Genomic DNA, 25,519 nt, shown 5'->3' on the forward strand with positions numbered 1-25,519 from the left:
AGAGGACTGACCCCTCTCCTTACATCATCACCGTGATGTCATAGACCAGAGGACTGACCCCTCTCCTTACATCATCACCATGATGTCATAGACCAGAGGACTGACCCCTCTCCTTACATCATCACCATGATGTCATAGAGCACAGGACTGACTCCTCTCCTTACATCATCACCGTGATGTCATAGAGCACAGGACTGACCCCTCTCCTTACATCATCATTGTCATGTCATAGAGCAGAGGACCGACCCCTCTCCTTACATCATCACCATGATGTCATAGAGCAGAGGACCGACCCCTCTCCTTACATCATCACCGTGATGTCATAGAGCACAGGACTGACCCCTCTCCTTACATCATCACCGTGATGTCATAGAACACAGGACCGACCCCTCTCCTTACATCATCACAGTGATGTCATAGAGCACAGGACCGACCCCTCTCCTTACATCATCACCGTGATGTCATAGAACACAGGACCGACCCTTCTGCCTACATCATCACAGTGATGTCATAGAGCACAGGACTGACCCCTCTCCCTACATCATCACTGTGATGTCATAGAGCACAGGACCGACCCCTCTCCTTACATCATCAGTCATGTCATAGAGCACAGGACCGACCCCTTTCCTTATATCATCACCGTGATGTCAGAGCACAGGACCGACCCCTCTCCTTACATCATCACTGTGATGTCGGAGCACAGGACCGACCCCTCTCCTTACATCATCACAGTGATGTCATAGAATACAGGACCGACCCCTCTCCTTACATCATCACAGTGATGTCATAGAGCACAGGACCGACCCCTCTCCTTACATCACTGTGATGTTATAGAACACAGGACCGACCCCTCTCCCTACATCATCACCATGATGTCATAGAGCACAGGACTGACCCCTCTCCCTACATCATCACTGTGATGTCATAGAGCACAGTATTGACCCCTCTCCTTACATCATCACTGTGATGTCATAGAATACAGGACCGACCCCTCTCCTTACATCATCACCGTGATGTCATAGACCACAGGACTGACCCCTCTCCTTACATCATCACCGTGATGTCATAAAGCACAGGACTGACCCCTCTCCTTACATCATCACTGTGATGTCATAGAATACAGGATTGACCCCTCTCCTTACATCACCATGATGTCATAGACCACAGGACTGACCCCTCTCCTTACATCATCACTGTGATGTCATAGAGCACAGTATTGACCCCTCTCTGTTGTGAAATTGGATTTTGGGCTCCCCCGGTGGCCACTGGTGGAATTGAACTGGTGTGCATCATCCCCTCTGTTCACCTGTTTCCATCAGGATGTGGGAGTCTCTATTTAACCTTGCTCCTCTGTCACTTCCATGCCGGTCAACATTGTAATCAGAAGCCTTTCTGTGCATGTTCCTGCTGCTAGACAACTCCCAGCTAAGTTGGACTTTAGTCCTCGTTTGTTTTTGCATTTTGTTCCAGTTCACAGCTGTAGTTTCGTTTCTGTGTCTGGAAAGCTCTTGTGATCTGAAATTGCCACTCTGATGTTATGAGTTAATACTAGAGTCTTAAAGTAATTTCAGGATGGCGTTTTGATAGGGTTTTCAGCTGACCATGAAAGTGCCCTTTCTGTCTTCCTGCTATCTAGTAAGCGGACCTCAATTTTGCTAAACCTATTTTCATACTACGTTTGTCATTTCATCTAAAATCACCGCCAATATATGTGGGGGCCTCTGTCTGCCTATCGGGGAAATTTCTCTAGAGGTGAGCCAGGACTATATTTTCCTCTGCCAGGATTAGTTAGTCCTCCGGCCGGCGCTGGGCGTCTAGGGATAAAAAACGTAGGCAACGCTACCCGGCTACTGTTAGTTGTGCGGCAGGTTTAGTTCATGGTCAGTTTAGTTTCCATCCTTCCAAGAGCTAGTACTTATGTTTGCTGGGCTATGTTCTCTTGCCATTGAGAACCATAACACCTCTCCTTACATCATCACTGTGATGTCATAGAATACAGGATTGACCCCTCTCCTTACATCATCACAGTGATGTCATAGAGCACAGGACCGACCCCTCTCCTTACATCATCACAGTGATGTCATAGAGCACAGGACCGACCCCTCTCCCTACATCATCACCATGATGTCATAGAGCAGAACACTGACCCCTCTCCCTACATCATCACTGTGATGTCATAGAGCACAGTACTGACCCCTCTCCCTACATCATCACTGTGATGTCATAGAGCACAGGACCGACCCCTCTCCTTACATCACTGTGATGTTATAGAACACAGGACCGACCCCTCTCCCTACATCATCACCATGATGTCATAGAGCACAGGACTGACCCCTCTCCCTACATCATCACTGTGATGTCATAGAGCACAGTACTGACCCCTCTCCTTACATCATCACTGTGATGTCATAGAATACAGGACCGACCCCTCTCCTTACATCATCACCATGATGTCATAGACCACAGGACTGACCCCTCTCCTTACATCATCACCGTGATGTCATAGAGCACAGGACTGACCCCTCTACTTACATCATCACTGTGATGTCAGAGCACAGGACTGACCCCTCTCCTTTCATCATCACAGTGATGTCATAGAGCACAGGACTGACCCCTCTCCTTACATCATCACTGTGATGTCAGAGCACAGGACTGACCCCTCTCCTTACATCATCACTGTGATGTCATAGAATACAGGATTGACCCCTCTCCTTACATCATCACAGTGATGTCATAGAGCACAGGACCGACCCCTCTCCTTACATCATCACCGTGATGTCATAGAGCAGAGGACCGACCCCTCTCCTTACATCATCACTGTGATGTCATAGAGCACAGGACTGACCCCTCTCCTTACATCATCACTGTGATGTCATAGAGCAGAGGACTGACCCCTCTCCTTACATCATCACTGTGATGTCATAGAGCACAGGACTGACCCCTCTCCTTACATCATCACTGTGATGTCATAGAGCAGAGGACTGACCCCTCTCCTTACATCATCACTGTGATGTCATAGAGCACAGGACTGACATGTGATGACATACGTGCCTGATTTGATGTCTGTTTTGACATCATTATGTACTGTGACATTATAGATCACACGAGCGACCCCTCTCCTTACATCATTACTGTGATGTCATAGAGCTCAGGACCGACACTTCCTATAACATCAGCTACATCACTAGGGTTTCTCTGTGATTTAATAAATGATCCGTTTTGCTTATCTCACTTTCTTTCTCTGTATTTTCTTGTGATGTGATTTCCATTATACCAAGTTTCCACAGATTGAACTGTTATAATGGCTTACCAATTGCTATGTATATAATATGGGGGCTTTAGTCAATAAATATATATGTCCAATAAATAGGACACTGACTAATGATGTATTGTCAAGTCGGATAAATTAAAGATCACTACATCTACATTACTACAGAATCTGAACCACCATTAGTACATGGTGCCCTCATACTATCTCTCCTTCCACATACAGTGGTTATGGAAAGTATTCAGACCCCTTTACATTTTTCACTCTGTTTCATTGCAGACATTTGGTAAATTCAAAAAAGTAAATTTTTTCTCATTAATGTACACTCTGCACCCCTTCTTGACTGAAAAAAAACAGAAATGTAGAAATGTTTGCAAATTTATTAAAAAAGAGAAACTGAAATAGTCATAAGTCTTCAGCCCCTTTGCTCAGACACTCATATTTAAGTCACATGCTGTCCATTTCCTTGTGATCCTCCTTGAGATGTTCTACTCCTTCATTGGAGTCCAGCTGTGTTTAATTAAACTGATAGGACTAGATTTGGAAAGGCGCACACCTGTCTATATAAGACCTCACAGCTCACACCTGTCTATATAAGACCTCACAGCTCACAGTGCATGTCAGACCAAATGAGAATCATGAGGCCAAAGGAACTGGCCAAGGAGCTCAGAGACAGAATTGTGGCAACGCACAGATCTGGCCAAGGTTACAACAGAATTTCTGCAGTACTCAAGTTTCCTATGAGCACAGTGGCCTCCATAATTCTTAAATAGAAGAAGTTTGGGACCACCAGAAGTCTTCCTAGACTTGGCCGTCCAGGCTGAGCAATAAATAAATGCATTCCGCAATTTTTGTGCACATGATGCGTTTTTTTCAGCAAAAAAAAAACACATCGCGGTAAAAAAAACGCAGCATGCTCATTAATTTTGCGGATTTTTTGCAGATTTCCCACTATATTATTGCATTGGGAACCTCCGAAAAAATCCGCAAAAAAAACCGCACCAAAAACGCGGTAAAAACGTGAGAAAAACGCATGCGGATTTCTTGCAGAAAATGTCCTGTTTTGCTCAGTGTGCACATAGCCTAAGGGTCAGCAGTCATTCTCACATGAACCCTAGCTCATGTCCCTGGGCCTACTGAAATAATATGTCTAGATAATTCAGATTAAATGCGATGTCACCACATACCTCCCCCATCTTAATTAGACAGACATGATAGACTTCCAATAACCCTTCTCCACTTATTGGGGACAATCTGTTAGAATGTATTTAAGCAGAAACACGTATGTAAGGAGTTTCATCTTCATGAGAATGAAACTTTGGCTCATCCAGTTTCCTCAAAGCATGTTCCACGTCGCCCTTGTGAACAAACTCCACAATCCCGGTGCCATCCTTGTGTACATCAGCTTAGCAGACATCTCCTGCTTCTCTCATATGATCTTTCAGATCCTGCCAACTTCTCGAGGGGGGAAGCTCTGAGATAAGGACTCTGTATTCAGTTCACCGAGAAAGTGACCCGTTCCTCTAGTGGAGTCCTCCATCACCACCTCCTGGTCTTCTGCTTGACCTGGGAAACTCCACAAGTAAACGACGAGAACCGAACTCGTACCCATTGCTTCCACTCAAGGCATTTTCCTCCGCCCGCGTATACTTGAAGGTGATGAAGGCGAATGGTGTGGCACCGCCTCCCCCATGATTCTTCAGCTCGATGGTACGGATCCTCCCATACTTATGGAACAGCTCCTCCAGCTGCTTCTCTCGTACATTGGCTGGTAAATTGCCCACAAAAATGCGCCCATTTCCCAAGTGCTGACCCCCAGTCCTGGAAAAGGCCCCTTGGCTGCCTGGTAAATGGTGTTCTGGTTGTACAATATTTGGGCTGGCTAGGGTGATGGAAGACCCAGCGTTCTGAGGTACCTGGGCCTTGATATCATTGAACTTGACTAACTGGAGGTGGCTATGGAGGTTGGCTGGTGTAGAGTGGTCAACCTGCCATATAATGTGAACAGGGTATATCACTTCATCCTTTGCTGGTGTATCCCAGGGTAGTGCCCCTCAGACCCTGATGGCTCGTCTTGACAGACATTGACTGGACTAGCTGGAAGATGGGCTCCAGGCATGGGGCCTCGACCCTGGGAGCAATCTTTGGCAATGTGTCAAAGGAGCCCGCATGTATAACAGCACTGTGAGTGAGGCAAATCACTGGTACTGTTAATAACCCTTTGTCCTGGTGGGTTTTCTGCTGGGAAGCGGGAAAATCCTGCATGAGTAACTGTTGGCTGGTCAAATCTTTGGTTGATGAGTCTTCTGGGATCGGTGGGCATATTGGGTCTCCAGTGGGGTCGGTTGGCTGCAAACTTTTCAGCCAATTGGACTGCTTGCTCTGGGGTGTCGGGCTTCTGGTCGGCTACCCACTCTCGAATTTCTGGGGCCATTTTCTCAATAAGTTGCTCAACCACGATCATGTCCCGAAGGGCTTCAGCGGAGTGGGCAGCCCTACCGTCGAGCCAGCGGTTGCAGTGTCTCCAAAGTTGGCTGCCAAATTCTACATGAGACCCTCTGGCGAGACAATGTCCAGAACTTGAACTTGAACTTCCGACAAGCCTACAACCTGCAGTAACCACCGATCAACCAACCGCTGCACGATCAGCTCTATCCTCACCTACTGTATTCTCACCCATCCCTTGTAGATTGTGAGCCCTCGCGGGCAGGGTCCTCACTCCTCCTGTACCAGTTATGACTTGTATTGTTCAAGATTATTGTACTTGTTTTTATTATGTATACCCCTCCTCACTTGTAAAGCGCCATGGAATAAATGGCGCTATAACAATAAATAATAATAATAATAATAATAATATCTCTCAGGGTGATGGTAAAAAGTGCCAGCAGGGTGTCCTTAATAGTTCCATAGTCCAGGCAGTATTGAGGCAGCATCCCGTGCCCGACCAAAGTAGTCCACAGGTATTTAGCCCAGTCATCTATGGGCACCAAGTGCATCAGCATTAGAGTCTCAAAATCTTGTAAATGTTCATCAACCTCTGTGTTGGACTCATTAAACACTGGCACGTCTCTGTAGCGAAGATGATTTCCTTGGTGGTGGGACATCATGGAGATAGCATCCGGTGTTGGTGGTAGGGGTACTTGAACTCCCAAAACTGCTTCAATAACACAAGCACTCTCCTTACTTGAGGCTCTGGGTCCCAATGCAATCAACAATTCCTAGATTTGGGCTGCTGGTGACTGGGTATTAGATTCCAGACTACCACTGAATCCTGGATTTGGAAAGCAGCTTAATTCCACTGGGTCTACTTCAGCGGAGTTTTCATCATCATCCATGACATTTTGGGCATCCCAATTCCTTGATCAAATTCGACTGAGTGACGGTGGTCCGGTATTCAACCCGTCGAAGCTGGCACATCTCCTGTAGATGACGTTTCTTGTTGCGGCTATACATCCACTCTGGTCCTCTTCCCAAGGCTGTGTTGGTGGGGTTGGACATTGTAGCATCCGAAACCTGCTGTGCATGCCTCATCAATGGTCTGCTGGGTCTGTCTATATGCCTCCCTGGTCGTGGAGCCCTAGACGGTATCTATGAACACCAGTCCCCTGCAGCTCCCCCGATTTCTGCAGGCTGAGTAGTATCCCACTTGTTGCCATCAAGTGTGGAGCCACTACCCCACCCGTGGCACACACACAGAGAGGAGGTAACACCAAGCGTAGGAAGATGACAGGCCACTGAATCATTACAAGGTACAAGGCCAGTTGATCCGAGAATCACAACCTGGCTTCTCTAAATGTCTCCATGGAACCAGGCGACCAGCGGGTCCCAATCCTAGTTTTCTACAAACGTATCCATGGTTCAGAGATGATCAAATGTAGCAGCTCTGAATTTCTTCAGTTGGAGTGATGATGCCATGACTTCTGTAATGTAGACTCTCTGAACACAGGCAGATCTTCCTTTTTATAGGTCACAACTTCTCATTCAGTCATTCCACCACAGTCTTGGGGGAAGGAGGTAGGAAGCCATCCCTCACTGCAGGAGTGTGTAAACAACATGCATAGATTGTCCTTCATATTGCAGAGCACCAATGGGTTGTTAACATATTAACTAACATTCAAACACTGCACCTTTGTTTCCCAAAGATAGCAGAACAATACTAGGACAGATACAATAGCTAATCAGCAGACAGTCAATAAATGACAACCAGTGAATTCACTACAATAAGGACCAACAGTCATTTTCACATGAACTCTAGCTCATGTCCCTGGGCCTACTGAAATAATATATCTGGGTAATTCAGATTAAATGTGATGTCGCCACATCAACTATCACTGCAGCCCTCCACCAGTCGGGCCTTTATAGCAGAGTGGCCCAACGGAAGCCTCTCCTCAGTGCAAGGCATATGAAAGCCCGCATAGAGTTTAATAAAAAACACATGAAGGACTCCCAGACTGAGAAATAAGATTCTCTGGTCTGATGAGACGAAGATAGACCTTTTTGGTGATAATTCTAAGCGGTATGTGTGGAGAAAACCAGGCAGTGCTCATCACCTGCACAATACAATCCCCACAGTGAAACATGGTGGAGGCAGCATCATGCTATGGGGGTGTTTTTCAGCTGCAGGGACAGGATCACTGGTTGTCATTGAAGGAAACATGAATGCGGCCAAGTACTGAGATATCATGGATGAAATCCACTTCCAGAGTGCTCTGGACCTCAGACTTGGCCGAAGGTTCACCTTCCAACAAGACAATGACCCTAAGCACACAGCTAGAATAACAAAGGAGCGACTTCAGAACAACTCTGTGACCATTCCTGACCGGCCCAGCCAAAGCCCTGACCTAAACCCAATTGAGTATCTCTGGAAAGACCTGAAAATGGCGTCCACCAACGTTCACCATCCAACCTGATGGACCTGGAGTGGATCTGCAAGGAGGAATGGCCGAGGATCCCCAAATCCAGGGGTGAAAAACTTGTTGCATCATTCCCAAGAAGACTCATGGCTGTACTAGCTCAAAAGGTGCTTCTACTCAATACTGAGCAAAGGGGCTGAAGACTTATGACCATGGGATAGTTCAGTTTTTCTTTTTTAATAAATTTGCAAAAATTTCTACATTTCTGTTTTCTTTTAGCCTAGATGGGGTGCAGAGTGAACATTAATGAGAAAAAAAAACTTTTTTGAATTTACCAAATGGCTGCAATGAAACAAAGAGCTAAAAATGTAAAGGGGTCTGAATACTTTCCGTACCCACTGTACTGCCCCATGCTGTGTCCTCACGCTATCACTCCTTCCACATACTGACACATACTGTGCCCTTATACTATCACTCCTTCCACATAGTGCTCCCATACTATGCTCTCACAATATCACTTCTTCCATATACAACCCCTGGCAAAAATGATGGAATCACCGGCCTTGGAGGATGTTCATTCAGTTGTTTAATTTTGTAGAAAAAAAGCCGATCACAGACATGGCACAAAACTAAAGTCATTTCAAATGACAACTCTCTGGCTTTAAGAAACACTAAAAGAAATCAAGTACAAAAATGTTGTAGTCAGTAATGGTTACTTTTTTTAACCAAGCATAGGGAAAAATTATGGAATCACTCAATTTTGAGGAAAACATTATGAAATCATGAAAAACAAACAAAAAAAAAAACACTCTAAAACATCACTAGTATTTTGTTGCACCACCTCTGGCTTTTATTACAGCTTGCAGTCTCTGAGGCCTGGACTTAATGAGGGTCACACAGGACTCTTCATCAATCTGCCTCCACCTTTCTCCGGTTGCTGTTGCCAGATCAGCTTTGCAGGTTGGAGCCTTGTCATCGACCATTTTCTTCAACTTCCACCAAAGATTTTCAATTGGATTGAGATCCGGACTATTTGCAGGCCGTGACATTGACCTTGTGTCTTTTTTCAAGGAATGTTTGCACAGTTTTTGCTCTAGGGCAGGATGCATTATCATCTTGAAAAATGATCTCATCATCCGCAAACATCCTTTCAATTGATGGCATAAGAAAAGTATCCAAAATATCCACATAAACTTGTGCATTTATTGAAGATGTAATGACAGCCATCTCCCCAGTGCCTTTACCTGACATGCAGCCCCATATCATCAGTGATTGTGGAAATTTGCATGTTCTCTTCAGGCAGTCATCTTTATAAATCTCATTGGAACGGCACCAAACGTTCCAGCATCATCACCTTGCCCAATGCAGATTCGCGATTCATCACTGAATATGACTTTCATCCAGTCATCCACAGTCCAGGATGGCTTTTCCTTAGCCCATGGTAACCTTGTTTTTTTTCTGTTTAGGTGTTAATGATGGCATTCGTTTAGATTTTCTGTATGTAAATCCCATTTCCATTTGGCGGTTTCTTACAGTTCGGTCACAGACTTTGACTCCAGTTTCCACCCATTCGTTCCTCATTTGTTTTGTTGTGCATTTCCTGTTTTAGAGGCATATTGCTTTACGTTTCTGGTCTTGACGCTTTGATGTCTTCCTTGGTCTACCAGTATGTTTGCCTTTAACAATCTTCCCATGTTGTTTGTATTTGGTCCAGATTTTAGAGACATCTGACTGTGAACAACCAACATCTTTTGCAACATTGCGTGATGATTTACCCTCTTTTAAGAGTTTGAGAATCCTCTCCTTTGTTTCAATTGACATCTCTCGCATTGGAGCCATGATTCATGTCAGTCCACTTGGTGCAACATCTCTCCAAGGTGTGAGCACTACTTTTTAGATGCAGACTAACGAGCAGATCTAATTTGATGCAGGTGTTAGTTTGGAGATTTTAAATTTACAGGGTGATTCCAGAATTTTTTCCTCAGAATTGAGTGATTCCATAATTTTTTCCCTATGCTTGGTTAAAAAAAGTAACCATTACAGACTACCACATTTTTGTACTTGATTTCTTTTAGTGTTTCTTAAAGCCAGAAAGTTGCCATTTGAAATTACTTTAGTTTTGTGCCATGTCTGTGATCTGCTTTTTTTCTACAAAATTAAACAACTGAATGAACATCCTCCAAGGCCGGTGATTCCATAATTTTTGCCAGGGGTTGTACTACCCTCATACTGGGCCTTCACACTATCAATCTTTCTACATATTGACTCCATACTGTGCTTTCACACTATCACTACTTCCACAACTGCCCCAATATTGTGCCCTCACACTATCGCTCCTATATGCTGCCCCCATACTGCACCCTAACACAATCCCTCCTTCCATATACTCCCCTAAATTGTGCACTCACACTATCACTTCTTCCACAAACTGCCTCAATACTGTGCTCTCACACTCCTTCCACATACTGCCCCATACTCTGCCTTCACACTATTACTCCTTCCACATACTGCCCCAATACTGTGCCCTCACACTATCACTCTGTCAGGCCACTGCAATACACGTAATTGCAAGATCCACTAGGTGGCAATAGAGTGGAGGGTGGACTGCACACAGCAGGACCAGATCTGCAATGCAACAGTGAGGCAGCCACCAGGTGGCAGCAGAATAGTCAAAACAAGCCGGGTCAAATATTAGACTGTAGCGCAGTACAAAAGGAATAAGCAAACACAGAGTCAATAGCAAGCCAAATGGGTCAGTACCAGTCAGGAGCGATGCCAAAAATGAGAGACAAAACAACAGGTCAGGGTAAAAAAAAAACAGAAAGTCAATACACGAAAGGGAAACACAGAGTTGGAAAGGGAAGAGGGGATAAACAGACAAGGGTTCAGTAGGCAAGCAGCAGGACAATTCTAGGCAAATGGAGTCAGCTACTCATGCCGTAGGCAGAAGCTATAGGAAACAGCGGGGATAAATTAACCCCATGGCATGACCAGACCGGAAAAAGGGGAAGACAGGACTCACAACCCGGTTTGGATCATGAAACACTCCTTTCACATTATGCCCCATACTGTTCCCTCACTCGATCACTCCTTCCACATAGTGCTACCATAACATGCCCTCACTCTATCACTGTAACAACCAGGTCAGCGGGAGATCAGGCTCCGTCTGCAAGCATTCCTCTGTTTCCTGCAATCTTACTTACCCTGTCCGCGCTCCCACGATGTTCCCTTGGGCTGTGTCGTCTTCTCTGCCTCCTCACTTCCAGGTGGCGGAGGAGCGAGCATAGGACGCGCGCAGCTGTCAAATGATTTAAAGGACCTCTGCTTCCTTTTCCTGTAATCACGTCTCAGCCAATCACTGAGAGTCCTGTCTATATTTGTGCTTTGTTCTATGTTGTTGTTCTCAGATCCCAGACCAGCGCCTGCATGTTCTGCCTTGTCTCGCTTTATACTAATATCCAGTGTTTTCCTCTAGTGCTGAGGTTCTGCCTACCTGCCATCTACCTGCTGACTCTGACGGTACCCTCTGGATCTTCTGGTTCACCTACTCCGGCTCCCTGGATCTCTCACTCACCTCCGCTCAGTTCTACTGTTCCTCTTGGGTCTGATCCTCTGGTCTTGGAGCTGTTGCACTTGAGGCTCCCTGGTTGTTCAGGGTCAATCCCTGTTATAGGGGGTTCGCTCGCCGGAGCTTCCTCGGGGGAATTTGGTGTTTCGGTTCAGAGGGTTCTCCCTTGTAAAATCTCCTGGCTAAGAGTCTAAATAAAGCCTTGCAATTCATCTGAGGTCCTTGTCCGGGTGGTTCCTAGGGTTCAACTTCCACAGTGTCCTCTGTGCTCAAGCGGATTCACTAACCTCGCTCTGCCTGTCTTTGCGTGACAGATTTTGCCCATGCCATGGATCCTGCTGATACCCGATTCTCCGCCTAAAGGGAACTAGCCAGTCTTTGTCAAAGTCAAGACCAATTGGTGACTTTCCAGCAGACTCTGGATGCCCATCTCAGTTCTCTTCAGGCTGCCGAACCCACTAACGCTACACAACTTGCAGATCTGCATCAGGAACTTGACCGGCAACGTGAGATGCAAACTCGGATGTTGAACTACTTGACTTCTGTGGATGAATGCCTAACCAGCATGCAAAGGGTGCCCACTCCTTCTCCTGTACCTGTACCAGTGCTCCATCTGGAGGTCGGAGCAGCATCCTGTCCTTTTCCTCATCTCTGCAAACCCACTCGGTACTCTGGTGATCCCAAGTTGTGCAGGGGGTTCTGAACCAGTGTCAGCTGCATTTTCGGTTGTTGTCCCATCAGTATCTGACGGACGTAGCTAAAGTGGCATTCCTTGCCCCCCACTTGGAGAGAGAGCGGAGCAGAATGATCCTGTTGTGTCCCATCTCCAAAATTTCCTGGACACCTTCCGCAACTTCTTTGACAAACCAGGACAAGTGGCGTAATCGATGGAAGCTCTCTTCAATCTACAACAAGGGTCTCTCTCGGTCGGGCTGTATGCCATCCAGTTCCGTACTCTGGCTTCTGAGTTACAGTGGTCCGACGAACCCTTAATTGGAGTCTTCTGACGGGGGTTATCCGGGAGACGTAAGGATGAATTGGTGGTTTGGGATGTTCCTGATACCCTGGATGACTTAATTTTCCTTGCCATCCGAATTGATCTCCACCTTCAGGAACGGACCAAGGAGAGAGCCATGAGAGGCAATTTCCCCGTTTAGCTCCATCTTTCCAAAGACCCCTCATCTTGTCTGATCCAGCCCCAACCTCAGTTCCCAAGCATATGGAGGTCGACCACATCAAGTTGGGTGAACGAGAACGTGAGGAAAGGTTTGACAGGAGGCTGTGTCTATACTGTGGGAGTGCTACCCATGTTTGCTGTCGATGTCCCAAGAGGCTGGAAAACTTCACCTAGGTCTGGAAAGAGAGGTCTTGCTGAGTGAATCCTCTAAATCCCTTAATGTGTCTATACAGGTGTCGGCTGGTGTCAGGCGATTTCCTGAGATGGTGTATTTGGATTCCGGTTCAGCAGGTAACTTTGCGCAACAAGCTGTGGTTCATCAGTTTGGGATTCAGGTTGTTCCTTTGCAGCATCCTCGTTTCATCACTTCCGTGGACGGAAGACCCTTGCAAGATTCCATCCTAGGCATCATAGAGGAGGTGGAATTTCAGATTGGGGCTCTCCATAAACAGAAGATCGCCTTCTATGTACTACCAAACCTCTCTCCTTTGTTTCTGTTAGGTCTTCCTTGGTTTCGTACCCATGAACCGGTCCTGGATTGGTGGACAGGAGACTTCCTTCATTGGTGTCCGTCGTGTCATCATCCCTGTCTCACACCTGTGCAACCAGGTCACACTCCGTGACCTCCTTCAGCCCTGCTCGCGTTACCATTGACCTACTGGTCCTTTGTGGATGTGTTCGACAAATGTGAGGCAGACACTCTATCACCACATAGGTTTTATGACTGCCCCATTGATCTCACTCCATGTTCTACTCCTCTCAGATGTTGGATTTACCCTCTGTCGCCTGTTGAGACCCAAGCTATGAGCGACTGCATTAAAAAACTGTCTCTGGGGATCATCCAGAAATCCTTTTCCCTGGCTGGTGCAGAGTTGTTCTTTGTGAAAAAGAAGGACGGGGCTTTGGGTCCATGCATCGACCACAGAGGTCTCAATGCTATCACAGTGAAGAATAAGTATCCTCTGCCTCTTATTCCAGAGCTCTTCGATCGCCTTCGGGGATCCAGGATCTTCACCAAATTGGACCTTCGAGGAGCCTACAATCTCATTAGAATTCGTTCCGGGGACGAGTGGAAGACCGTCTTCAAAACTCGTGACAGTCACTATGAATACCAGGCAATACCTTCCGTGTTACGTAATGCCTCTGTGGTATTTCAAGAGTTTGTCAATGACGTCTTCCATGACTGTCATGATTCCCCAATGGCATGGGAACATCAGAAACACAAAATAACAGACTAGCCCTCGGGTGATGGAAACTCAAGCTGACCGTGACCTAAATCTACCACACAACTAACAGTAGCCAGGAAGCATTCCTACGGCTGCCTAGATGCCATGCGCCAGCCGGAGAACTAACTACGCCTGGAAGAGGAAGGAACAGACCTGGCTTACCTCTAGTGAAATTCCCCAAAGATGATAGTAGCCCCCACATATATTAACGGTGAGTTCAGAGGAAAAGACATACACAGTATGAAGGTAGATTTAGCAAAGCGAGGTCCACTTACTAGATAGAGGAAGGATACAAAAGAGGACTTCACGGTCAGCTGAAAAACCCTTTCAAAAACCCATCCTGAAATTACTTTAAGACTCCTGTGTCAACTCATGACACAGGAGTGGCAATTTCAGTCCACAAGAGCTTCCAGTAACAGGAAATGACAAACTGTAAACTGGACAAAAAATACAAAACAAAAAGGACAAGAGTCCACTTAGCTGATCAGCAGACTGGTAGCAGGAACATGCAACTGAAAGACTCAGGTTACAATGATGACCGGCAAGGAAGTGACTGGAGAGCAAGGCTAAATAGGGAACTCCCAAAACTGATGGAAGCAGGTGAGCTGAGGCAGAAAAGAACACACAAGTCTCCAGTACCACCAGCCACCACTAGGGGAGCCCAAAAAGCGGATCACAACAGTACCCCCCCCTTAAGGAGAGGGCACCGAACCCTCACAAGAACCGCCAGGGCGACCTGGATGAGCCCTATGAAAGGCACGAACCAAATCCGAGGCATGAACATCAGAGGCAGTTACCCAAGAATTATCTTCCTGACCATAGCCCTTCCATTTAACCAGATACTGGAGTCTCCGCCTGGAAATACGGGAGTCCAAGATCTTCTCTATAACGTACTCCAATTCACCCTCAACCAGCACAGGAGCAGGAGGCTCAGCAGAAGGAACCACCGGCACCTCGTATCTCCGCAACAACGACCGATGGAACACATTATGGATAGCGAAAGATGCCGGGAGGTCCAAACGAAAGGAAACAGGTTTAATAATCTCCAAAATCCTATAGGGACCGATGAACCGAGGCTTAAATTTAGAAGAAGAAACCCTCATTGGGACAAAACGGGAAGACAACCACACCAAGTCCCCAACACGAAGGCGAGGACCAACCCGACGCTGGCGGTTAGCAAACCGCTGAGTCCTCTCCTGGGACAAATTCAAATTGTCCACCACTTGTTCCCAAATCCGATACAACCGATCCACCACAGCATCTACTCCAGGACAATCCGAAGACTCCGCCTGACCAGAAGAAAAACGGGGATGAAACCCCGAATTGCAAAAGAAAGGGGAAACCAAAGTGGCCGAACTAGCCCGATTATTAAGAGCAAACTCCGCCAACGGCAAAAAGGCAACCCAATCATCCTGATCCGCAGACACAAAACACCTCAAATACGTCTCCAAAGTCTGATTAGTTCGCTCCGTCTGGCCATTAGTCTGAGGATGGAAGGCAGACGAAAAAGACAAATCAATGCCCAACCTGGCACAGAATGCCCGCCAAAATCTAGAAACGAACTGGGTACCCCTATCAGAAACGATATTTTCAGGAATACCATGCAAGCGAACCACATTTTGAAAAAACAAAGGAACCAACTCAGACGAGGAAGGCAACTTCTGCAATGGTACCAAATGAACCATCTTAGAAAAACGGTCACACACCACCCAGATAACAGACATCCTCTGAGAGACAGGAAGATCAGAAATAAAGTCCATCGAGATGTGCGTCCAAGGCCTCTTCGGAATAGGCAAGGGCAACAACAACCCGCTAGCCCTAGAACAACAAGGCTTGGCCCGAGCACACACATCACAAGACTGCACAAAAACACGCACATCTCGAGACAGAGATGGCCACCAGAAGGATCTAGCCACCAAATCCCTGGTACCAAAAATTCCAGGATGACCCGCCAGCGTAGAAGAATGAACCTCCGAGATGACTCTACTGGTCCAATCATCAGGAACAAACAGTCTACCAGGTGGACAGCGATCAGGTCTATCCGCCTGAAACTCTTGCAAAGCACGTCGCAGATCTGGGGAAATAGCGGATAATATCACCCCATCCTTAAGGATACCTGTAGGTTCCGAATCACCAGGGGAATCAGGCTCAAAACTCCTAGAAAGGGCATCTGCCTTCACATTCTTAGAACCTGGTAGATATGAGACCACAAAATTAAACCGAGAGAAAAACAACGACCAGCGCGCCTGTCTAGGATTCAGGCGCCTGGCAGACTCAAGATAAATCAGATTCTTGTGATCAGTCAAAACCACCACCTGATGTCTAGCACCCTCAAGCCAATGACGCCACTCTTCAAATGCCCACTTCATGGCCAAAAGCTCCCGATTACCGACATCATAATTTCTTTCGGCGGCAGAAAATTTTCGAGAAAAGAACGCACAAGGTCTCATCACTGAGCAATCGGAACTTTTCTGTGACAAAACCGCCCCCGCTCCGATCTCGGAAGCATCGACCTCAACCTGAAAGGGGAGAGAGACATCAGGCTGGCGCAACACAGGGGCAGACGAAAAGCGGCGCTTAAGTTCCCGAAAGGCCTCCACAGCGGCAGAGGACCAATTGGCAACATCAGCACCCTTCTTAGTCAAATCCGTAAGAGGCTTAGCAACACCAGAAAAACCAGTTATAAATCGACGATAAAAATTAGCAAAGCCCAAGAACTTCTGAAGACCCTTTAGAAAAGTAGGCTGCGTCCAGTCACAAATAGCCCGAACCTTGACAGGGTCCATCTCAACAGAAGAAGGGGAAAAAATGTACCCCAAAAAGGAAATCTTCTGAACCCCAAAAACACACTTAGAACCCTTTACACACAGAGAATTCTCCCGCAAGACCTGAAAAACCCTCCTGACCTGCTGAACATGAGACTCCCAGTCCTCAGAAAAAATTAAAATATCGTCCAAATACACAATCATAAATTTATCCAGATATTCACGGAAAATATCATGCATAAAGGACTGAAAAACTGAAGGTGCATTAGAAAGGCCGAAAGGCATTACTAAATACTCAAAGTGGCCCTCAGGCGTATTAAATGCGGTTTTCCACTCATCCCCTTGCTTAATTCGCACCAAATTATACGCCCCACGGAGATCAATCTTGGAGAACCACTTAGCCCCCCTTATGCGAGCAAACAAATCAGTAAGCAGCGGCAACGGATACTGATATTTGACAGTAATTTTATTCAGGAGTCGATAATCAATACAAGGCCTCAGCGAGCCATCCTTTTTAGAGACAAAGAAAAACCCAGCTCCTAAAGGTGATGAAGAAGGACGAATATGTCCCTTTTCCAGGGACTCCTTAACATACTCTCGCATGGCAGCATGCTCAGGTACAGATAGGTTAAACAAACGACCCTTTGGAAATTTACTGCCTGGAATCAGATCTATGGCGCAATCACACTCTCTGTGGGGAGGGAGAGAACCAATTTTAGGCTCTTCAAAAATATCCCCAAAATCCGACAAAAATGCCGGAACCTCAGAGGGAATAGATGACGAGATAGAAACCAAAGGTATGTCCCCATGAGCCCCCCGACATCCCCAGCTTAACACAGACATAGTTTTCCAGTCCAGTACTGGGTTATGAGATTGCAACCATGGTAATCCAAGCACTAACACATCATGTAAATTATGCAACACGAGGAAGCGAATCATCTCCTGATGGTCTGGAGTCATACGCATAGTCACTTGCGTCCAGAACTGTGGTCTATTACAAGCCAGAGGTGTAGAATCAATACCCTTCAGAGGTATAGGAACTTCCAGAGGCTCCAAATCAAACCCACAGCGCCTGGCGAAGGACCAATCCATGAGACTCAGAGCGGCGCCAGAGTCCACATAGGCATCCACGGTAATAACTGATAATGAACAAATCAGAGTTACAGACAGAAGAAATTTAGACTGTAAAGTGCCAATAGAAACAGACTTGTCAACCTTCCTAGTACGTTTAGAGCATGCTGATATAACATGCGCGGAATCACCACAGTAGAAGCACAAGCCATTTTTGCGCCTATAATTCTGCCGCTCGCTTCTTGACAGAATTCTGTCACATTGCATTTTCTCTGGCGTCCCTTCAGAAGATACCGCCAAATGGTGCACGGGTTTGCGCTCCCGCAAACGCCGATCAATCTGAATCGCCATTGTGATGGACTCATTCAGACCTGTGGGCGTAGGAAACCCCACCATGACATCCTTAACGGCATCAGAAAGGCCTTCTCTGAAAATTGCCGCTAGGGCACACTCATTCCACTGAGTAAGCACAGACCATCTACGAAATTTTTGGCAGTATATCTCAGCTTCATCTTGCCCTTAAGACAGGGCTATCAAAGCTTTTTCAGCTTGAATCTCCAAATTAGCTTCCTCATACAGCAACCCTAAAGCCAGAAAAAACGCATCCACATTGAGCAACGCAGGATCCCCTGGTGTCAATGAAAATGCCCAATTTTGAGGGTCACCTCGCAGCAAAGAAATCACAATCTTAACTTGCTGAACAGGATCTCCAGAGGAGTGAGGTCTGAGAGAAAGGAATAATTTACAATGACATTTGAAATTCAGAAACCGAGATCTATCTCCGGAAAATACCTCTGGTGTAGGAATCTTAGGTTCAGAAATAGGAGTACGTATAACACAATCTTGTAAATTCTGAACCTTCGTAGCAAGATTATTTAAACCTGCAGCCAAACTCTGAGAGTCCATCCTTAAACCGGAGAGATCAGAGCCATTCAAGGATTAGAAGGAGAGAAAGGCAAGGCTGTAAATAGAGCAGAAATACAACTGAGCCAACTAAGTAGCAAACATGTGAGGAAAAAAAAAAATAAAAAAATCTACAGACTTCTTTTACTCTCCTTTCTTCTGCCAATTACTTCAACAGCGGCCGGTCATACTGTCATGTGTCATGATCTCAATGGCGAGAGAACATAGCATAAGCATATATAGGAACTAGCTCTTGGAAGATGGGAACTGAGCTGACCATGAACTAAACCTAACGCACAACTAGCAGTGGCCGGGTAGCATGCCTACGTTGATTCTAGATGCCCAGCACCAGCCGGAGGACTAAATAATGCTAGAAGAGGAAAATATTAGTCCTAGCTCACCTCTAGAGAAATACCCCGAAAGGAGACAGAGGCCCCCCACATGTATTGGCGGTGAATTAAGATGAAATAACAAACGTAGTATGAAAATAGGTTTAGCAAATTTGAGGTCCACTTACTACATAGCAGAAGACAGAAAGGACACTTTCATGGTCAGCTGAAAACCCTATCAAAACACCATCCAGAAATTACCTTAAAACTCTGGCATTAACTCATAACACCAGAGTGGCAATTCCTGTTCACAAGAGCTTTCCAGACACAGTAACGAAACTACAGCTGTGAACTGGAACAAAAATGCAAAAACAAACATGGACAAGAGTCCAACTTATCTAGTAGTTGTCTAGGAGCAGGAACAAGCACAGAGAGGCTTCTGATAACATTGATGACCGGCAAGCAACTAACAGAGAAGCAAGGTTATATAGCGACTCCCACATCTTGATGGGAACAGGTGAACAGAGAAGATGAAGACACCAGTTCAATTCCACCAGTAGCCACCGGGGGAGCCCAGAATCCAAATTCACAACAGTACCCCCCCCTCAAGGAGGGGGCACCGAACCCTCACCAGAACCACCAGGGCGATCAGGATGGGCCCTATGAAAGGCACGAACCAGATCAGAGGCATGAACATCAGATGCATTCACCCAAGAATTATCCTCCTGGCCGTATCCCTTCCACTTGACCAGATACTGGAGTCTCCGTCTGGAAACACGGGAGTCTAAGATTTTCTCCACAACGTACTCCAACTCACCCTCAACCAACACCGGAGCAGGAGGCTCAACGGAAGGCACAACCGGTACCTCATACCTGCGCAATAATGACCGATGAAAAACGTTATGAATAGAAAAGGATGCAGGGAGGTCCAAACGGAAGGAAACAGGGTTAAGAATCTCCAAAATCTTATACGGGCCGATGAACCGAGGCTTAAACTTAGGAGAAGAGACCCTCATAGGGACAAAACGAGAAGACAACCACACCAAATCCCCAACACAAAGCCGAGGACCAACACGACGGTGGCGGTTGGCAAAAAGCTGAGTCTTCTCCTGGGACAACCTCAAATTGTCCACCACCTGCCCCCAGATCTGATGCAATCTCTCCACCACAGCATCCACTCCAGGACAATCCGAAGATTCCACCTGACCAGAGGAAAATCGAGGATGAAACCCCGAATTACAGAAAAACGGGGACACCAAAGTGGCAGAGCTGGCCCGATTATTGAGAGCGAACTCCGCCAATGGCAAAAAAGCAACCCAATCATCCTGGTCAGCAGACACAAAACACCTCAGATATGTCTCCAGGGTCTGATTAGTCCGCTCGGTCTGGCCATTCGTCTGAGGATGGAAAGCGGACGAAAAAGATAAATCTATGCCCATCCTAGCACAGAATGCCCGCCAAAATCTAGACACGAATTGGGTCCCTCTGTCAGAAACGATATTCTCAGGAATACCATGCAAACGAACAACATTTTGAAAAAACAGAGGAACCAACTCGGAAGAAGAAGGCAACTTGGGCAGAGGAACCAAATGGACCATCTTAGAGAAACGGTCACACACCACCCAGATGACAGACATCTTCTGAGAAACAGGCAGATCTGAAATAAAATCCATCGAGATGTGCGTCCAAGGCCTCTTAGGAATAGGCAAGGGCAACAATAATCCACTAGCCCGAGAACAACAAGGCTTGGCCCGAGCACAAACGTCACAAGACTGCACAAAGCCTCGCACATCTCGTGACAGGGAAGGCCACCAGAAGGACCTCGCCACCAAATCCCTGGTACCAAAAATGCCAGGATGACCTGCCAACGCAGAAGAATGAACCTCAGAGATGACTCTACTGGTCCAATCATCAGGAACAAACAGTTTATCAGGTGGGCAACGATCCGGTCTATCCGCCTGAAACTCCTGCAAGGCCCGCCGCAGGTCTGGAGAAACGGCTGACAATACCACTCCATCCTTAAGGATACCTGTGGGCTCAGAGTTACCAGGCGAGTCAGGCTCAAAACTCCTAGAAAGGGCATCTGCCTTAACATTCTTAGAACCCGGTAGGTATGACACCACAAAATTAAACCGAGAGAAAAATAATGACCAGCGCGCCTGTCTGGAATTCAGGCGCCTGGCGGTCTCAAGATAAATCAAATTTTTGTGGTCAGTCAATACCACCACCTGATGTCTGGCCCCCTCAAGCCAATGGCGCCACTCCTCAAAAGCCCACTTCATGGCCAAAAGCTCCCGATTCCCAATATCATAATTCCGCTCAGCGGGCGAAAATTTACGGGAAAAGAAGGCACAAGGCCTCCTCACGGAGCAGTCAGAACTTTTCTGCGACAACACTGCCCCAGCTCCGATCTCAGAAGCGTCGACCTCAACCTGAAAAGGTAGAGCAACATCAGGCTGACGCAACACAGGGGCAGAGGAAAAACGGCGCTTAAGCTCCCGAAAGGCCTCCACAGCATCAGGGGACCAATCAGCAACATCAGCACCCTTCTTAGTCAAATCGGTCAATGGCTTAGCAATATCCGAAAAACCAGCAATAAATCGACGATAAAAGTTAGCAAAGCCCAAAAATTTCTGAAGACTCTTAAGAGAAGAGGGCTGCGTCCAATCACAAATAGCTTGAACCTTGACAGGATCCATTTCAATGGAAGAGGGAGAAAAAATATATCCCAAAAAGGAAATACTCTGTACCCCAAAAACACACTTAGAACCCTTCACACACAAAGAATTAGACCGCAAAACCTGAAAAACCCTCCTGACTTGCTGGACATGAGAGTCCCAGTCATCCGAAAAAATCAGAATATCATCCAGATACACAATCATAAATTTATCCAAATAATCGCGAAAAATATCATGCATAAAGGACTGGAAAACTGACGGAGCATTTGAAAGACCAAAAGGCATCACTAAATACTCAAAGTGGCCCTCGGGCGTATTAAATGCGGTTTTCCACTCATCCCCCTGCCTGATTCGCACCAAATTATACGCCCCACGAAGGTCAATCTTAGAGAACCACTTGGCCCCCTTTATGCGAGCAAACAAATCAGTCAGCAACGGCAATGGGTATTGATATTTAACAGTGATTTTATTCAAAAGCCGATAATCAATACATGGTCTCAAAGAGCCGTCTTTTTTTGACACAAAGAAAAAACCGGCTCCTAAGGGAGATGACGATGGACGAATATGTCCCTTTTCCAAGGACTCCTTTATATATTCTCGCATAGCAGCATGTTCAGGCACAGACAGATTAAATAAACGACCCTTTGGGTATTTACTACCCGGAATTAAATCTATGGCACAATCGCACTCTCGGTGCGGAGGTAACGAACCAAGCTTGGATTCTTCAAAGACGTCACGATAGTCAGACAGGAACTCAGGAATTTCAGAGGGAATAGATGATGAAATGGAAACCACAGGTTCATCCCCATGAGCCCCCTTACATCCCCAGCTCAACACAGACATAGCTCTCCAGTCGAGGACTGGGTTGTGAGATTGCAGCCAAGGCAATCCTAGCACCAAATCATCATGTAGATTATACAGCACCAGAAAGCGAATAATCTCCTGGTGATCCGGATTAATACGCATAGTTACTTGTGTCCAGTATTGTGGTTTATTATTAGCCAATGGGGTGGAGTCAATCCCCTTCAGAGGAATAGGAGTCTCCAAAGGCTCTAAATCATACCCACAGCGTTTGGCAAAGGACCAATCCATAAGACTCAAAGCGGCGCCAGAGTCAACATAGGCGTCCGTGGTAATAGATGACAAAGAGCAAATCAGGGTCACAGATAGAATAAACTTAGACGGTAAGGTGCAAATGGAAACAGATTTATCAAGCTTTTTAGTGCGCTTAGAGCATGCTGATATAACATGAGTAGAATCACCACAATAGAAACACAACCCATTTTTCCGTCTAAAATTCTGTCGCTCGCTTCGGGACAGAATTCTATCACATTGCATACTCTCTGGCGACTTCTCAGTGGACACCGCCAGATGGTGCACTGGTTTGCGCTCCCGCAAACGCCTATCGATCTGAATAGCCATTGTCATGGACTCATTCAGACCCGCAGGCACAGGGAACCCCACCATAATATCCTTAATGGCATCAGAGAGACCCTCTCTGAAAGTCGCCGCCAGGGCGCACTCATTCCACTGAGTAAGCACAGACCATTTACGGAATCTTTGGCAGTAAACTTCCGCTTCATCTTGCCCCTGAGATAGGGACATCAAAGTTTTTTCTGCCTGAAGCTCCAAATGAGGTTCGTCATAAAGCAACCCCAAGGCCAGAAAAAACGCATCCACATTGAGCAACGCAGGATCCCCTGGTGTCAATGAAAAAGCCCAGTCTTGAGGGTCGCCCCGGAGCAAGGAAATCACAATCCTGACCTGCTGTGCAGGGTCTCCGGCAGAGCGAGATTTCAGGGACAAAAATAATTTGCAATTATTTCGAAAATTCTGAAACCCAGATCTATTCCCCGAGAAAAATTCCGGCAAAGGAATTCTCGGCTCAGATACAGGTGCATGACAAACAAAATCTTGCAAATTTTGTACCTTCGTGGCGAGATTTTCCAAACCTGCAGTTACACTCTGAAGATCCATTACAAACAGGTGGACACAGAGCCATTCAAAGATTAGAAGGAGAAAAAAAAAAAAAAAATATCTCAGCAGACTTCTAATTTCTCTCCTTTCTCAGCCAAGGATTTTAACCCTTTAGTGGGCCGGTCAAACTGTCATGATCTCAATGGCGAGAGAACATAGCATAAGCATATATAGGAACTAGCTCTTGGAAGATGGGAACTGAGCTGACCATGAACTAAACCTAACGCACAACTAGCAGTGGCCGGGTAGCATGCCTACGTTGATTCTAGATGCCCAGCACCAGCCGGAGGACTAAATAATGCTAGAAGAGGAAAATATTAGTCCTAGCTCACCTCTAGAGAAATACCCCGAAAGGAGACAGAGGCCCCCCACATGTATTGGCGGTGAATTAAGATGAAATAACAAACGTAGTATGAAAATAGGTTTAGCAAATTTGAGGTCCACTTACTACATAGCAGAAGACAGAAAGGACACTTTCATGGTCAGCTGAAAACCCTATCAAAACACCATCCAGAAATTACCTTAAAACTCTGGCATTAACTCATAACACCAGAGTGGCAATTCCTGTTCACAAGAGCTTTCCAGACACAGTAACGAAACTACAGCTGTGAACTGGAACAAAAATGCAAAAACAAACATGGACAAGAGTCCAACTTATCTAGTAGTTGTCTAGGAGCAGGAACAAGCACAGAGAGGCTTCTGATAACATTGATGACCGGCAAGCAACTAACAGAGAAGCAAGGTTATATAGCGACTCCCACATCTTGATGGGAACAGGTGAACAGAGAAGATGAAGACACCAGTTCAATTCCACCAGTAGCCACCGGGGGAGCCCAGAATCCAAATTCACAACAGTCATGATTCCCCAATGGCATGGGAACATCAGAAACACAAAATAACAGACTAGCCCTCGGGTGATGGAAACTCAAGCTGACCGTGACCTAAATCTACCACACAACTAACAGTAGCCAGGAAGCATTCCTACGGCTGCCTAGATGCCATGCGCCAGCCGGAGAACTAACTACGCCTGGAAGAGGAAGGAACAGACCTGGCTTACCTCTAGTGAAATTCCCCAAAGATGATAGTAGCCCCCACATATATTAACGGTGAGTTCAGAGGAAAAGACATACACAGTATGAAGGTAGATTTAGCAAAGCGAGGTCCACTTACTAGATAGAGGAAGGATACAAAAGAGGACTTCACGGTCAGCTGAAAAACCCTTTCAAAAACCCATCCTGAAATTACTTTAAGACTCCTGTGTCAACTCATGACACAGGAGTGGCAATTTCAGTCCACAAGAGCTTCCAGTAACAGGAAATGACAAACTGTAAACTGGACAAAAAATACAAAACAAAAAGGACAAGAGTCCACTTAGCTGATCAGCAGACTGGTAGCAGGAACATGCAACTGAAAGACTCAGGTTACAATGATGACCGGCAAGGAAGTGACTGGAGAGCAAGGCTAAATAGGGAACTCCCAAAACTGATGGAAGCAGGTGAGCTGAGGCAGAAAAGAACACACAAGTCTCCAGTACCACCAGCCACCACTAGGGGAGCCCAAAAAGCGGATCACAACACATGACCTTCTCTACGTCTGTGTAGTTGTATATCTGGATGATATCCTGGTGTTTTCTCCGGACCTTCCTACTCATTGAAGAAATGTCTGCCAGGAGCTCCAGTAGCTGAGAGAGAATGGTCTGCATGC

At 46.3% G+C, this 25,519-nt stretch overlaps 1 pseudogene; it reads right to left on the reverse strand.

Annotated features, from left to right (window-relative positions):
• Positions 1-4,536: 4,536 nt before the first annotated feature.
• On the reverse strand, positions 4,537-5,732 carry LOC143762971 (serine/arginine-rich splicing factor 9 pseudogene; annotated as a pseudogene).
• Positions 5,733-25,519: the final 19,787 nt, after the last annotated feature.

The sequence above is a fragment of the Ranitomeya variabilis genome, chromosome 1, assembly GCF_051348905.1.
Source record: "Ranitomeya variabilis isolate aRanVar5 chromosome 1, aRanVar5.hap1, whole genome shotgun sequence".
NCBI classification, from domain to species: domain Eukaryota; kingdom Metazoa; phylum Chordata; class Amphibia; order Anura; family Dendrobatidae; genus Ranitomeya; species Ranitomeya variabilis.